At 42.9% G+C, this 13,242-nt stretch overlaps 1 long non-coding RNA gene across 1 annotated transcript in view; it reads left to right on the top strand.

Annotated features, from left to right (window-relative positions):
- LOC144825111 (uncharacterized) overlaps positions 1 to 2,626 on the top strand; it is a 32,853-nt gene extending 30,227 nt beyond the window's left edge. The window contains exon 3 of the long non-coding RNA XR_013609277.1: positions 1,123 to 2,626. This is a non-coding gene — a long non-coding RNA (uncharacterized LOC144825111). The remainder of the gene's footprint in view (positions 1 to 1,122) is intronic.
- The last annotated feature ends 10,616 nt before the right edge of the window (positions 2,627 to 13,242 follow it).

Raw genomic sequence — 13,242 nt, 5'->3', positions numbered from 1 at the left:
CACCAGCCCACTCCAAACGTATTGCTCATTCCCAACCTGCTTCCAGTAGGCTGGTAAGGAGATTTCATTACTATTTGTAAGGTTAGCTCAAAAACACAAAAAAAGGGATTTTGGTCACTGTTTAAAAGGATGGATCGAAAGTAGGGGATGAGGTGGAATGGTAGAGGGTAAAGAAATCATCGGCAGCTTCCTAGGGATGCTCACTGGCTAGTATTTTACATGTGGTACCGGTATGCAAATTTGGAAATAACAATAAAATAATTTCGAAAATGCAAACATAATATAGCAATCCAATGAGAAATCACTGAAAGCAACTAAAAGGTTACGACAGTCTATAGTATTTCCAAAAGCTTATTTAAACAAAGTTAGATCCACCATTTTAGAGAAAAGACAATTTTACACAAAGTGATACGTAAGTACAAGCTTCTGTTCCTTCCACAATCTCAAAATGCAAACAAAATGTCTGGGGTGTCCATAGCAATCCCAGTTGAAAACCATGTTGTGGGGGTCTTTTAAGATGGTTGTCCTTATTTTTCATTTTAAATTGCTATTATGGCATTGGTTCAAATCTCACAATATGCATAAGGATTTTTTGTATTACCTTACCTTGTTTTAAAAAAAAATAAAGATATTTAAATTACATTAGAAAAGTTGCATACATGCTTTTATTATGTTTAAGAGAAATACAATGTGCACCTCTTGTTCAAGTAGTAAAATGCGTAAACCACTGCTGGAGCAGGGTTTCGCAAAAAGAAACCTGCTCGAATTGACACCCCCATAATATGTACTAACAGTAAGTAGTAATAGAAACTAACGTACACCTTATGCAAACATGAGGGAAACAGCTTTGCGCATGAATGCACTAATGTGAAATAATATAAGAAAGAACTAAACCTGTATTTGCAGAATGCTTTGAAAGAAACAAGAAATAATGCATGACTAGGCGCATGTGCATTTCGTAGTTTGCATGTTGCATCTTGCTTTGAAAAATTAAATAATACAGCTTTTTGCCTAAAGCTTATGCTAGGTAACGTTAACAAGGAAATAGTGCAAAGGTGGGTGGTAAATAGTGAAAAATGCATTATCATTTAATTAATGAATGTTCATTTTCCATTGCTGTAGTGAGCTGGATGAAACGCCATTTTCCTTAAATTAGCCGAATAAGGGAGGGGTGAACAAAGGAGTGAATCTGATCTGTCAGAGGCAAGACAGACATGCTGTGCACAGCAGAAGAGACACGCAGGTTGAAAGCCAATGTGATGATTGTCTGCCAAGTGATGTGACCAACCGTGAGACCAGAGACTCATTTCGTGGACAATGCTACAAATTTATGAATCAAAATATTTAAATGTATCTTGTGGAGAAGTTGTGAGAACGAGACAAGAACCAATCCATGGGAAAGGATGTAGAACAATAAAATGGCTAAAATTGTGGGTGAAGTCCCAGTGGTGTGACAACACCACCTCCCAAACCCACCAATCCTCTGTCGAGTTTCATAAATTGTTTCAAATAATGAGGGACAGACATGTACGACAGGGTTTCAGGGTATAACAGGGGTGCCTTTGGGGATGTGGTTTAGACTTGCGGGAAAGAAGAGAAGATGGGTGAATGCGTAGCTGACCGTTGGTTTGTAGAGCGGCGTCGCTGTTCCTTTCCCTGTCCTGCTCCTGAGTTCTGAATTCTTTGTTACCTGATTCTATTTTGGGGAACCCCCACCATCACCTAGACCAAGGGGGTGGTTTTCCACAGACCGTTAGGTTTGAATCATTCTGACTCATTCTTGCAAATTACTTGCAAATGTATTGTGTCTCTGAAACTTTTGCCTCTTCACCTATCCACTCCGTCATAGGTACATTGATCCATATTATTTTAGATGAAACTATTGTCTCTTCATCTATCCCCTCCGTTAGGTGTATTCTGTTTCACATTTGATTTGCTGAAACTTTTGTCTCTTTATCTATCCTCTCTTTCATGCATAATGTCATTACCTGTATGATGAGTTTGTATTCATTTGAAGTTGCTGATGTTTTCTTTCCCTTTGTGAGTTTCATTATTTGCATTTTGTGACTGTATGGATTGAGCGTTTGCAATAACTTTGAGATAAAGCTTTATTAACTTTACTGAGTGTCTGTGATTATTTAGCTGACTGAATAGTTAGTTAGAGAGTATATCATTACAATCAACTATTCAATTAATTGGTTCATCGACCAAGTAGAAGGAAAGTTGATGTATAAGTTAGACAAGTATTTTACAATGTCACACATGGATTTTAGAATTAAAAGAATTGAACGTATAGAAATTGACTCCAACGCATCAGGGATTTGGGTGAATGTGCATGGGCCATTGTTCTGGGATACTATTGAGTATTGATCCCTGATCAGGTATTAGCCTCACGCTGGATAACCACGATAAGCACAATTGTGAATAATGCGGCCAAGTTCCCAGAGAAGAGTAAACCATAACTTAACTCACCCACACTAGGAAGGGATCACTCTCCATGGATTCATCTTTACCGTTCAAACAAGCAAGACTCTTCCTATACAATTAAATGGAACCGCCCACCCTGAAAACCTTGATTAGTGTACAAAACATAATTCACTCACCCTTCAAATCACCCAGTCTTAAACTCATAGGAGACTGATATGGTTGAGTGGTAAGGTGATATATTGAAATTTAGGTGTAAAGAATGTGGTACCACTTGCTGTTAACAGGCACAATGGTAATCAAAATTAAGATTCCTAAATGTCTACCTTCATGTCTCCTGTTTCATTTGCACCCTCTTCCTGCTCGTTACCAGAGACTGGTAGAATGCCCAGTTTCCATTCCAGTCAAGATTTCCACTTGGCTAGAATTTTAAATGTTATATCGAAGTTTATAAAAAAAAAACAATTGGGGAGAATGCCCCCAAAACAGCATCTTGTTTCCTTTTCCAAGTGTAAATGTAAAACATCAAGTGCATTAAAAAGTCATTTAAAAACACTTAAGTGGTGTTCATTTTGTTAGTAAGTGCTTACAGTAAACAGAGGCAAGATTGCCATGCTAAGAATGGATACAGGGGCTTTGGTACAAAATATTATAGCACCTGCTTCTAACCTGCTTAGAAACATGAACACATGGCTGGTATTGTTCTCTAAGAAAAGTGGCGATATTGACTGCATACAATGAACACCCGAGTTTCATAAAAGTTGCCTTTTCACTGCCCTTGCTATGTGGAAATTCAAACGCTATCAGTATTTGGAATTTTACCCAGTCTGTATAAATTGTGCAATTTAGAGTGCTTTCCTAAATGCAGCCTCCAATGACAATATTGCTTTTTATTGATCTCACGTATCATGCACCAGTTGTGTGCTCTCATCAACAACAGGAAAAACATGTCAGAAATACATGTCACCTTAACCACCCATAGAACACGAGAGCAAGCTGGGAAGGTGGTGGAGCATGAGTACAAAGAGGCAGCTAGAACTCAACACCCCAGAATAAACGATGACCAGAAACTCCATGTGAGTAGGCCTGTCCCTGTTTACATTTTATAGATGAGTTTCCTTTCTAGAGTTTCGGTAACTTGTACGAGGATATATGTAGCTTTGTAAGGTATCATAGTTTTGTTTATCAACATACTTTTTATACAGGCAATTCAGCTTGTTCTGTTACCTCTAACTATAACAAGCTGAACAGGCTTTAGAAAAAAAGCTGATGTACAAAACAGTTAGTGCTTGAAAAAAGGGGAGAAATGGGACAGCTAATCGGATATTAAAACACATATTTAGGTTGAAGCCCATCAGACAGCTCAGCTGTCTGGCTTGCTACTGACTTCTTGGGGACATTGGGAAAGCTTCCATGGGAATGCAATCACCAAGTGCTTACCATAGGCTTTGAGTTTTGTAACTCACATTTGCTTGCTTCTATTTGATGCTTTATTTGTTTTAGGCTATCCAGCTTGAGCTTGTCCCTCCTGTGGAGCATAGTATATTCATTGTATTCTTCCTTGAGTGTTCCCTTTCTGTTGATAGGCCTTTTAATATTGTTCTTATCTTGTCACATTTGCTATGCATTCAAAGAAAGAGGTCAAATGTCAAGCTCTGACTTCTGAGGGAGGTTGGTGTTTAATGTTCTTTCTTTGACTTTGAAGTGAGAGGATTTATGTGACAATATTGCTGTGAAAGGAAAGGCTTTTTTCTAGCACACAACAAAACGTAAATGACTGTAAATTACCTCTGCAGATATTTCAAAATATATCAGAATTAGGAAATCACAAATGAAGCAAATTGTTTTGGAATTCTGAATTGTGGTGGAAACAAATATTTTAATACGATTGTAACAAATGAATACAGTTGGTGATGACATTGGTAAAACTGTATGTCTGTGCAAATGTCTATATATCAGTGGTCATTTCAACTGCGAATGTGTTGTCTGAAATGGCAGCGACCTACTAAACCATGCATACCTCACACTTTGCCACTCCACTCTACACCACTCCACTCTACAACAAATATGACACTTTACTATGCATACTAATACCACGTGTGTCATTGCAACACAGATATTACTACGTGTAGTCATTCACCAAGACCTACCATTACAATGCATACTTTTACCACAAAGGCATGCATGATAAAGGTATACTCTTGGTAAATGTATCTAAGGTAAGTTACACTACCCTGCCCTACCCTAAACCCTAATTTAGTACCCCTGCACAACCCCCACTGAGCCCTAATCCTTTCCCTATCCCTACCCCTGCATGACCAACCTAATCCCCAATCCTTTCCTTACCCTAAAACACCACCTCTGCATGACCCTCCACCCAACCCCCAGTCCTCTTCCTACCCTAAAACACAGCCCTGCACGACCCCTGACCCTGCCCTAAAACACTACCAGGCATGGCATCCCGACCCCCAGTCCACTGCCTACCATAAACCACTACCCTGCACGACCCTCCCCCAGACCCCCAGTCCTCTCCCTACCCTAAAACACTACCCTGCACAACCCAGACCCTACCCTAGACCCTACAACACTATCCCTGCACGAACCTCCCCCGACCCCCAGTCCTCTCCATACACTAAAACACTACCCTGCACGACCCGACCCTACCCTATACCCTAAAACACTACCCTGCCCGCCCCCGACCCCCAATCCTCTCCCTACCCTAAAACACTACCACGCATGACCCTACCCCTACCCCTAAGCCTCTTCCTACCCTAAACCACTATCCTGCACGACCCCCCAACCCTACCCTACACCCTAAAGCAATACCCTGCATGAGACACACACCCCACCCGACCCCCTTTTTCCCTAAAAAAGTAACTCCCACCCCAGGCCAAATCCCCCTTACCTCTCTCTCCTGGTGGTTCCTCTCTCTCCTCCTGGTTCCTGCTTCACGTTGGGTCTGAGGGGTGGCGCACGTTGTTGTGAGGAAACAACGTGGATCGCCAATATTTTTTTACAAGGTATGTGCTTTTACCACACATACCTTTACAACAAAATTAGTTGTAAAGGCATGCATGGTAAAAGCACATGTGTTGTAAAAATATGTGTAGTAGTGACCACCCATTTTTACACTGCATGCGTGGTTATGCTTGCGCTGAAATGGTATGCGGGGAAACAGCTGCGTTGTAATGGCTGCTTCCCCTCTACAACACTCCACTCCATTCTACAACACATCACTCCACCTCACTCCACTCTATGTTACTCCAATCTACAACACTCTGCGCCATGTCACTCCACTCTATGCCACGCCATGCCACTCCACTCTATGACGCTTTACTTTACGCCACTCCACTGTTTGACACTACACCACTTTATGCCCCTCCACTCTGCTTCACTCCACTCTACTCCCTCCAATCTTCTCTACTCTACTCTACTCTATCTCACTTAACGCTACTCTACAGCCCTCTATGCCACTCTATTTATGATACTCTACTCCACACTATGCCACTACTCTCTACGACTGTCTACTTCACTGTATGCTACTCCACTCCACTCTGCACAACTCATTCTGTGCCATTCCACACCACTTTACTCCACTCTACGCCACTCCACTCTATTCTACTCCACTCTATGCCACTCCACTCTACCACACTCTACACCTCTCTACGCCACTCCACAGTACAATACTGTACTCCACTCTATGCCACTACACTCTATACCCTTCCACTCTACTCCACTCCACTCCCTCCACAACAGTCCACAATAATATTAAACACTCTACTCCACTCCATGCCACTCCACTACATACCACACAGCAATGCACTCTACTCCACTTTACTCTACTGCACTCTACTCCACTCAATGACACTCCACGCCACTCTCCTCTATGCCACTAACGTTTAGCCTTGCTGAACAGCAGCCTCGCTGGTTTACACCATGGCGAAAACACATTGGCAAAGCCAATAGCTGTACGATAGACCACACCTATTCACTTTGCCAATCCTTGTTTAATTAAACATACACAGAACAACCCACCCAGAGTATCTCAGCATTATTACCACTTACTTGCAGAGGTCTAACTGCCTCTGTGAGTTAAGAAACTACCTGCATGCCTCACTTTGTCTTTTTAACAGTGCCCCCTACACTTCCACTTCTTTCCATGAGGATGAAATCCTTTTGTCCCTCGGGGAGCTGATATGCTTCAAGAGATGCTGAAGGAGATCCGAGGACACAGCTGCTGGGGTGAGGGCAAATTGGCCACCAAGTGAGGCTTGGAAGCTGCTGCACTGTATAACAGGAAACTGTACAGTGCAGTAGCTTACTTTTAAAGAGAATTTTCACCCTGCTAGTGGCAGTCCTGGCAATCACCATGTACAACACTCACTCATGTGTGCAGGTTCATGTGACCCTGTAGTGGCACTGTAATGCCTTTTCAGTGACATTTGGAATGTCTTCCCAAGGAAAACCGCGGTGCAATGTGATGATTAAATGCTGTCATTTACCAAGGGGATGCCAAGGGGGATTATGGACGGAGCGCTGGAGCAAATCAAACACTCACCCCCAATCAACTGATCTGGGTTTAATCCATCATCATTCTTTAGCTCACTCCACCACCCCAGTTCAGACATGGCCATATGCAAATCAGTCTGACCCTGTGCCTCATGGTCAGCGTCAGCTGGCTTTAGTGTTGGAAGCCTTTGTCCTAACAACCTGTCTGCCACAGGTCCTTCAGGTCACAGTGTCAGTGGCTTGGTACTATTAAGAAAGAGAACAAAACTGGGTCTTGGCTTATACCCAGTAAGGCTAAGCCAAATACAATGAGAGAACAACACAAGCGCCAATACTGGAATTTACTTATTACTTTCTGGTATAACCTGAAAGAACAAAACCATCCCGGTCCGTTTTTTGAATTAGGTCTCTAGTTTATTTATTCATTTATAACACTAGTTGGACTTTTTCTTTTTTAGAATAATTTCAAATTTTTTGTGCATATATGAAAGAATACAAAAACATGTAAAACATTATAATAACAAACAAATTATGTACAAATTTACAAATTTATCACACATTCATAGCATACTTTTGGCCAAATCATCCATCTCACATTCACTCCAAACCAAACATCCCACAAAAACAAATAACGCCTTTTGTCAATGCTGTTTAGTTGTGCTAATCGATAAACAGAAGGTTTTTCACTTTTGAGTCCTATTTAGCATACAGTGTAAATTAGGGAAAAATCCTTAATTTCTGACACAGTCTTTCGAATTATTATCATTGACAGTAGGCCAGGTCAGGTCGACGCGTTTCGAACCCCCAATTGCGGGGTTCTCATCAGGACAAACGGTTTCTACAAAACAAAAACACACGTGCTAATTTAGACCAACTAGAAAATCACTAGGGTTTTCTATCAATGCAGCCACCTTGCGGCTTTCAAGCAACGTACCTTCTCACAAGCAGGAGTAAATCCTATGGGCTAAGTTTGATGGTGTAGACACAAAAGCTGGACTGAGGAGAAAAGAGACACACACCAAGACAAAGTGTTACTTAAATCTGGCTACATCTAACGAAAAGTGGGACTATTTTTGACCGAATTAGTTCGGCACTGCACTCACCTCACGTGTCGTTTAGGGGGTTGTGGTAACCTGAGGGACGAAAGTGGGGGGGAAAGCATTACTAACCTGAGCTTGTATAAGAGTGAAACTGATTTGTGGTGTTCGTGGCGTCCACTTACCCTGAGCCTGGATGTCACTTCTCTATCCCGGTTGTGTCCATTAATTCAGCAGAGGCTTTTTCATTATGCCCTACATGTACCAAGCGGAGGCAAGCATTAGTTTATGAGCGCAACTTCAAGCGCTGTAACCATGTCCACAAACGGGGATTTTGCTTACCTTCATCCCAGTCGGTATGTGGCGCATCTATCGCGAGCAGGGAAATGAATCGAGTCCTTCGTCTGTGTTGGCCTTTCTGAGATATGGAATTGTCACGTGTCACTGAATTCCTGAAATAGTTGGGGAATTAGGGTATAACAAGTGGCGCCTTAATGTGTGACCAATATACTGATTCAAGCGCACCTTGTACGTTCAATTGTCGCTCTAAAAGCTATATTTGAAGGCTTATTAGACAAGTCTGCCGGGAGGATGCATTCTGGTTAATGTAGTCCATTGGCACAGATACTTTATTGTTCCGCTCGGAAAAACAAAAAAATAAAATAAAAAAATAACTCAGTATATTGGTCCACATTAAGGCGCCACTTGTTATACCCTAATTCCCCAACTGTTTCAGGAATTCAGTGACACGTGACAATTCCATATCTCAGAAAGGCGAAAACAGAAGAAGGACTCGATTCATTTCCCTGCTCGCGATAGATGCGCAACATACCGACTGGGATGAAGGTAAGCAAAATCCCCGTTTGTGGACATGGTTACAGCGCTTGAAGTTGCGCTCGTAAGCTAATGCTTGCCTCCGCTTGTTACATGTAGGGCATAATGAAAAAGCCTCGGCTGAATTAATGGGCCCAACCGGGATAGAGAAGTGACAAGCAGGCTCAGGGTAAGTGGACGCCACGAACACCACAAATCAGTTTCACTCTTATACAAGCTCAGGTTAGTAATGCTTTCCCCCCCACTTTCGTCCCTCAGGTTACCACGACCCCCTAAACGACACGTGAGGTGAGTGCAGTGCCGAACTAATTCGGTCAAAAATAGTCCCCCTTTTCGTTAGATGTAGCCAGATTTAAGTAACACTTTGTCTTGGAGTGTGTCTCTTTTCTCCTCAGTCCAGCTTTTGTGTCTACACCATCAAACTTAGCCCATAGGATTTACTTCTGCTTGTGAGAAGGTACGTTGCTTGAAAACCGCAAGGTGGCTGCATTGATAGAAAACCCTAGTGATTTTCTAGTTGGTCTAAATTAGCACGTGTGTTTTTGTTTTGTAGAAACCGTTTGTCCTGATGAGAACCCTGCAATTGGGGGTTCGAAACGCGTCGACCTGACCTGGTCTACTGTCAATGATAATAATTCGAAAGACTGTGTCAGAAATTAAGGATTTTTCCCTAATTTAAACTGTATGCTAAATATGACTCAAAAGTGAAAAACCTTCTGTTTATCGATTAGCACAACTAAGCTGCATTGACAAAAGGCGTTATTTGTTTTTGTGGGATGTTTGGTTTGGAGTGAATGTGAGATGCATGATTTGGCCAAAAGTATGCTATGAATGTGTGATAAATTTGTACATTTGTACATAATTTGTTTGTTATTATAATGTTTTACATGTTTTGTATTCTTTCATATATGCACAAAAAATTGAAATTATTCTAAAAAAGAAAAAGTCTAACTAGTGATATAAATGAATAAATAAACTAGAGACGTAATTCAAAAAACGGACCGGGATGTTTTTGTTCGTTCAGGTTATACCAGAAAGTAATAAGTAAATTCCAGTATTGGCGCTTGTGTTGTTCTCTCCTTGGTACTATTAACAGCAGGACAACCATTACTCATTTTCCCTGTTGGTGACTGCATTGGAAGGCACGCAAGTCACAGATAGGAAAATTGCTATTTTCCATTTGAAGAGTTTTTTCTTGCAGAATTAAACATGTTGCCTACTGGTACAAGATTCAGTGACTTTACTAAAGCCACTGCTGCAGCTGCTCTACTGAAGGTACAGAGATATCTTCAGATAGGTGGATGACGGGGAAATGCCTGTTTTTGTATGATCGCCCCCAAGTTTCTGGACTGATGCAGCTCATTTTTCTACTCTAATAAAGTACTGAGGTCTGCTAATCAGCCCTCAGTGTCTGTGCCCTTACCCTTGAACTGGTTTGGGGTCAATTTGGCTCACACCCAATAGGATGAGCTAACTTGCCTGTAAGTCCCTAGTAAATGGTACCCAGGGCATGTATGTTAGAGGGTCACCCCATTGCATGCAGCGCTAGTTGTGCCACCCGGGGTGTGATAAGAGTAAAACAAGACTCCCAGTCTGCCATTTACAGGCTGGAAGAGCAGTTTACACTGCTAGCCCAACTTTGCCATTCAAAGTAATGGCAAAAAGTCAAACTTAGCCCTGTATATGTCTAAGTCATCCCTCTGGCAGACCTATTGAGTCGGAAGTCATTTTACATTCTGATAGTAAAAACGTGAAACTTTTGTCTTTACTATGGAAAGACTTGGTTGCCCGGTTGACAAGTACAGGGTCACTCGCTGTCTCATCAGCTGTGCTAAATCTGGAATGGTGCAACCAAAGTGGGCCATCCAAGGTATCAAACAACTTGTTACATTAAGCCTGACCTGATTCCCAGGTAGGGATTATTGTAAAAAGTTGCACTGTGCAATTTTAGCAACATTGCCATTTGTTGCCTTTAGTCCTCTGTGCCCAGACCAGTTACACACAGGGTCCTGTCGTGAGACAGCTTTCCGCTCTCCTGAGGAGACACGCTAATGACTCCCAAGAAAGGATACAATAGGGGCCTGCTCTGGAAGGTTTCACCTCCCTCTTGCAGGAAGCCACATGAGTGTTGGTACAAAAGGCGACCTCCGAACGAGAAGTCACCTTTGAAAGGCAAGTAGGTAACCCTTGGGAGAGGGGCTGCTCTATAGTTCAGGCAATAGAGACAGAAGAGGGGAAACTAGTTGCCAAGCTGGTTTTCCAGCAGAGTGTAGTCTCCTTGGTAGCAATACCTCAGGTTTGGGCCGGGGAGCTCCACATGCCAGGAGAGGAGTCCTGCCTTATTGAAAGTCGGCAGAATGGTGCATCCTGGGATACCCAGATGCCACACTTTGCAGGAAGTGGTCATCAGGTGGGTGGGAACCTGGTAGCATATTGCCCATCAACTGCATCCTCCCCCGAGGGTATTTTCTGAGAATACGCTGGGCACCCCTGGCAGCCCAAGCTCAGATCTTGGATGGACTACAAGAAGGTACGAGAAAGGACTGTCCTGCTGCACTGTGGATCCTGCAAAGAGAGGCTGCACCATTGTGGATTGCACCCGCTGCACTGGGTGGCTAGCAAAAGAGAGGGGCTGTGCCTTCCATGTCCTGCTCAAGGAGAAAATCTTTAGAGCCTGTCGTACGGCTTCTACCTCCCGGTAGGAACTGAGAGTTTTTCAGACAACATAAACGTTGGGATGGTGCCAGACTGATTATATGCACCCCCTCAGGATATGTTGAACAGTAGTCCTGCTAGCTCACAGTGCCACCATAAGTACCCCTAAACCTAGGAAGGTAAAAAATGGATTGAGCAACCTCAAACATGACAACCCTGACTCCCCAACGAATCATGGTAACAGATGTAGAACCTTTTCGCTCAGTCATTCGTGCATGCCCAGAACGATTCACAAGAAATACACAAAGATTTATTTACACAAATAATTATTGAACCATTGTGATTCTTGTTTAAAATATATGCACTGCAATTATTAACAGACAAAAGTAGATGAAAGTGATCAGTAATATGAGAACCGTGAAAAGGATAAACAATTTCACCATTGTGCTAAAGCAGTGTATATGTGTTGGCATATAAGTACAGTGTATAGGGTACTTCTACTATGCGCTCCCTAACTTAGATGTATACGGCGGGTGATCTGCCAAAATCCTATAAGGGATGACCTAGCTCCCCATTAGCTACAGGTAAGTGTATGCATGTCCTAGTCTTGGTCACAAATGGGGCATCCCCCCTCGTAGAGGGAAAATAGGATTCAGCTGGGCTGAGACTCTGACAACAGTGACCGCGAAGTGACAGCAAAGTGCTCCTCTAATTTGAATACAGAAATGTGTGTGTGTTTGTTTTTGCTTTTTCTCCTCCTGGTTTTTGTTGATTCTCTTTCCATGACCTTAGGACTCTGGGCGCTTTCCCGCTGTAATGCAATGTGAAAGCGCACACACCCTTCCTGACACATGCTAGGAAGTGGTGTTTACTTGATTGGTTTAGGTGTTGTACCTGTGAGTGCCCTGTAAAAAAGGTACACCACATACCCGGGGCAGGTATTGCACTGGCTGATGGTGGGATGCATAACTGATTGCATCACCCACAAGAATAGCCTTTCATACATGTATCAAGGCTGCCACTGCAGGCCTGTGGGTGCACAGTTGCATCTAGGCTTAGGTTGGCATTTTTAACTCATTAGCCAACCCAGAGTGGGCCTTCCACTACCACTAGAGAACCCCTAGGGCAAGCCCTGAGGGGTGGGACAAGTGGTAGGAGAAAGGCTGGACAGGTACATATGAGTGTTCCCTGCCCAGGTAGTGAAGAACCCCATATGGGTTTTCCCTACCTAGGAGGTCGGCTCTTCCCATGCGCCAACCCATGGGATTTACTGATTCTCTTTTTGTGGCTTTTGGACTCTGGGAACTTTCCCACTGTAACTGCAGTGTGAAAGTGCGCGCACCCTTCCTACACATGTTAGGAAGTGATTCTTACCTGATGTCTTTAAAACATATCTCAAGCCTGCCATTGCAGGCCTGTAGGTGTGAACTTGCACCTATGATGTTTTTAATAATGTGCATAGCCTGCCATTGCAGGCCTGTGTGTATGTAATTGCACTTATGCTTGTGTTGGCCTTTCTAAACCATTGGCCAGTCCTGAGGGGACCTTTCACGACCACTAGGGCACCCCTGGGAAAAGTCTTGAGGGGTGAAGCAAGTGGTAGGTGAAAGTCATTGTAGGTACACATGCGTGTTCCCTGCTCAGGTAGTGAAGAATACCCATGTGTGTTTTCACTTCCTATGAGGTTTGAACTTCCCAAAGGGTAACCTGCGGAAATGGTTGAAAGTACTTCAAGCTACAATAGTGGCTTACAGTGGAGCAACCTCATAATATTTCCTATCAT

The sequence above is a fragment of the Lissotriton helveticus genome, chromosome 3_1 (genome assembly GCF_964261635.1).
Source record: "Lissotriton helveticus chromosome 3_1, aLisHel1.1, whole genome shotgun sequence".
Taxonomy (NCBI): Eukaryota; Metazoa; Chordata; class Amphibia; order Caudata; family Salamandridae; genus Lissotriton; species Lissotriton helveticus.
Note: the sequence above shows the minus strand (reverse complement) of the source record. Positions and strands in the feature narration are given on the sequence as shown.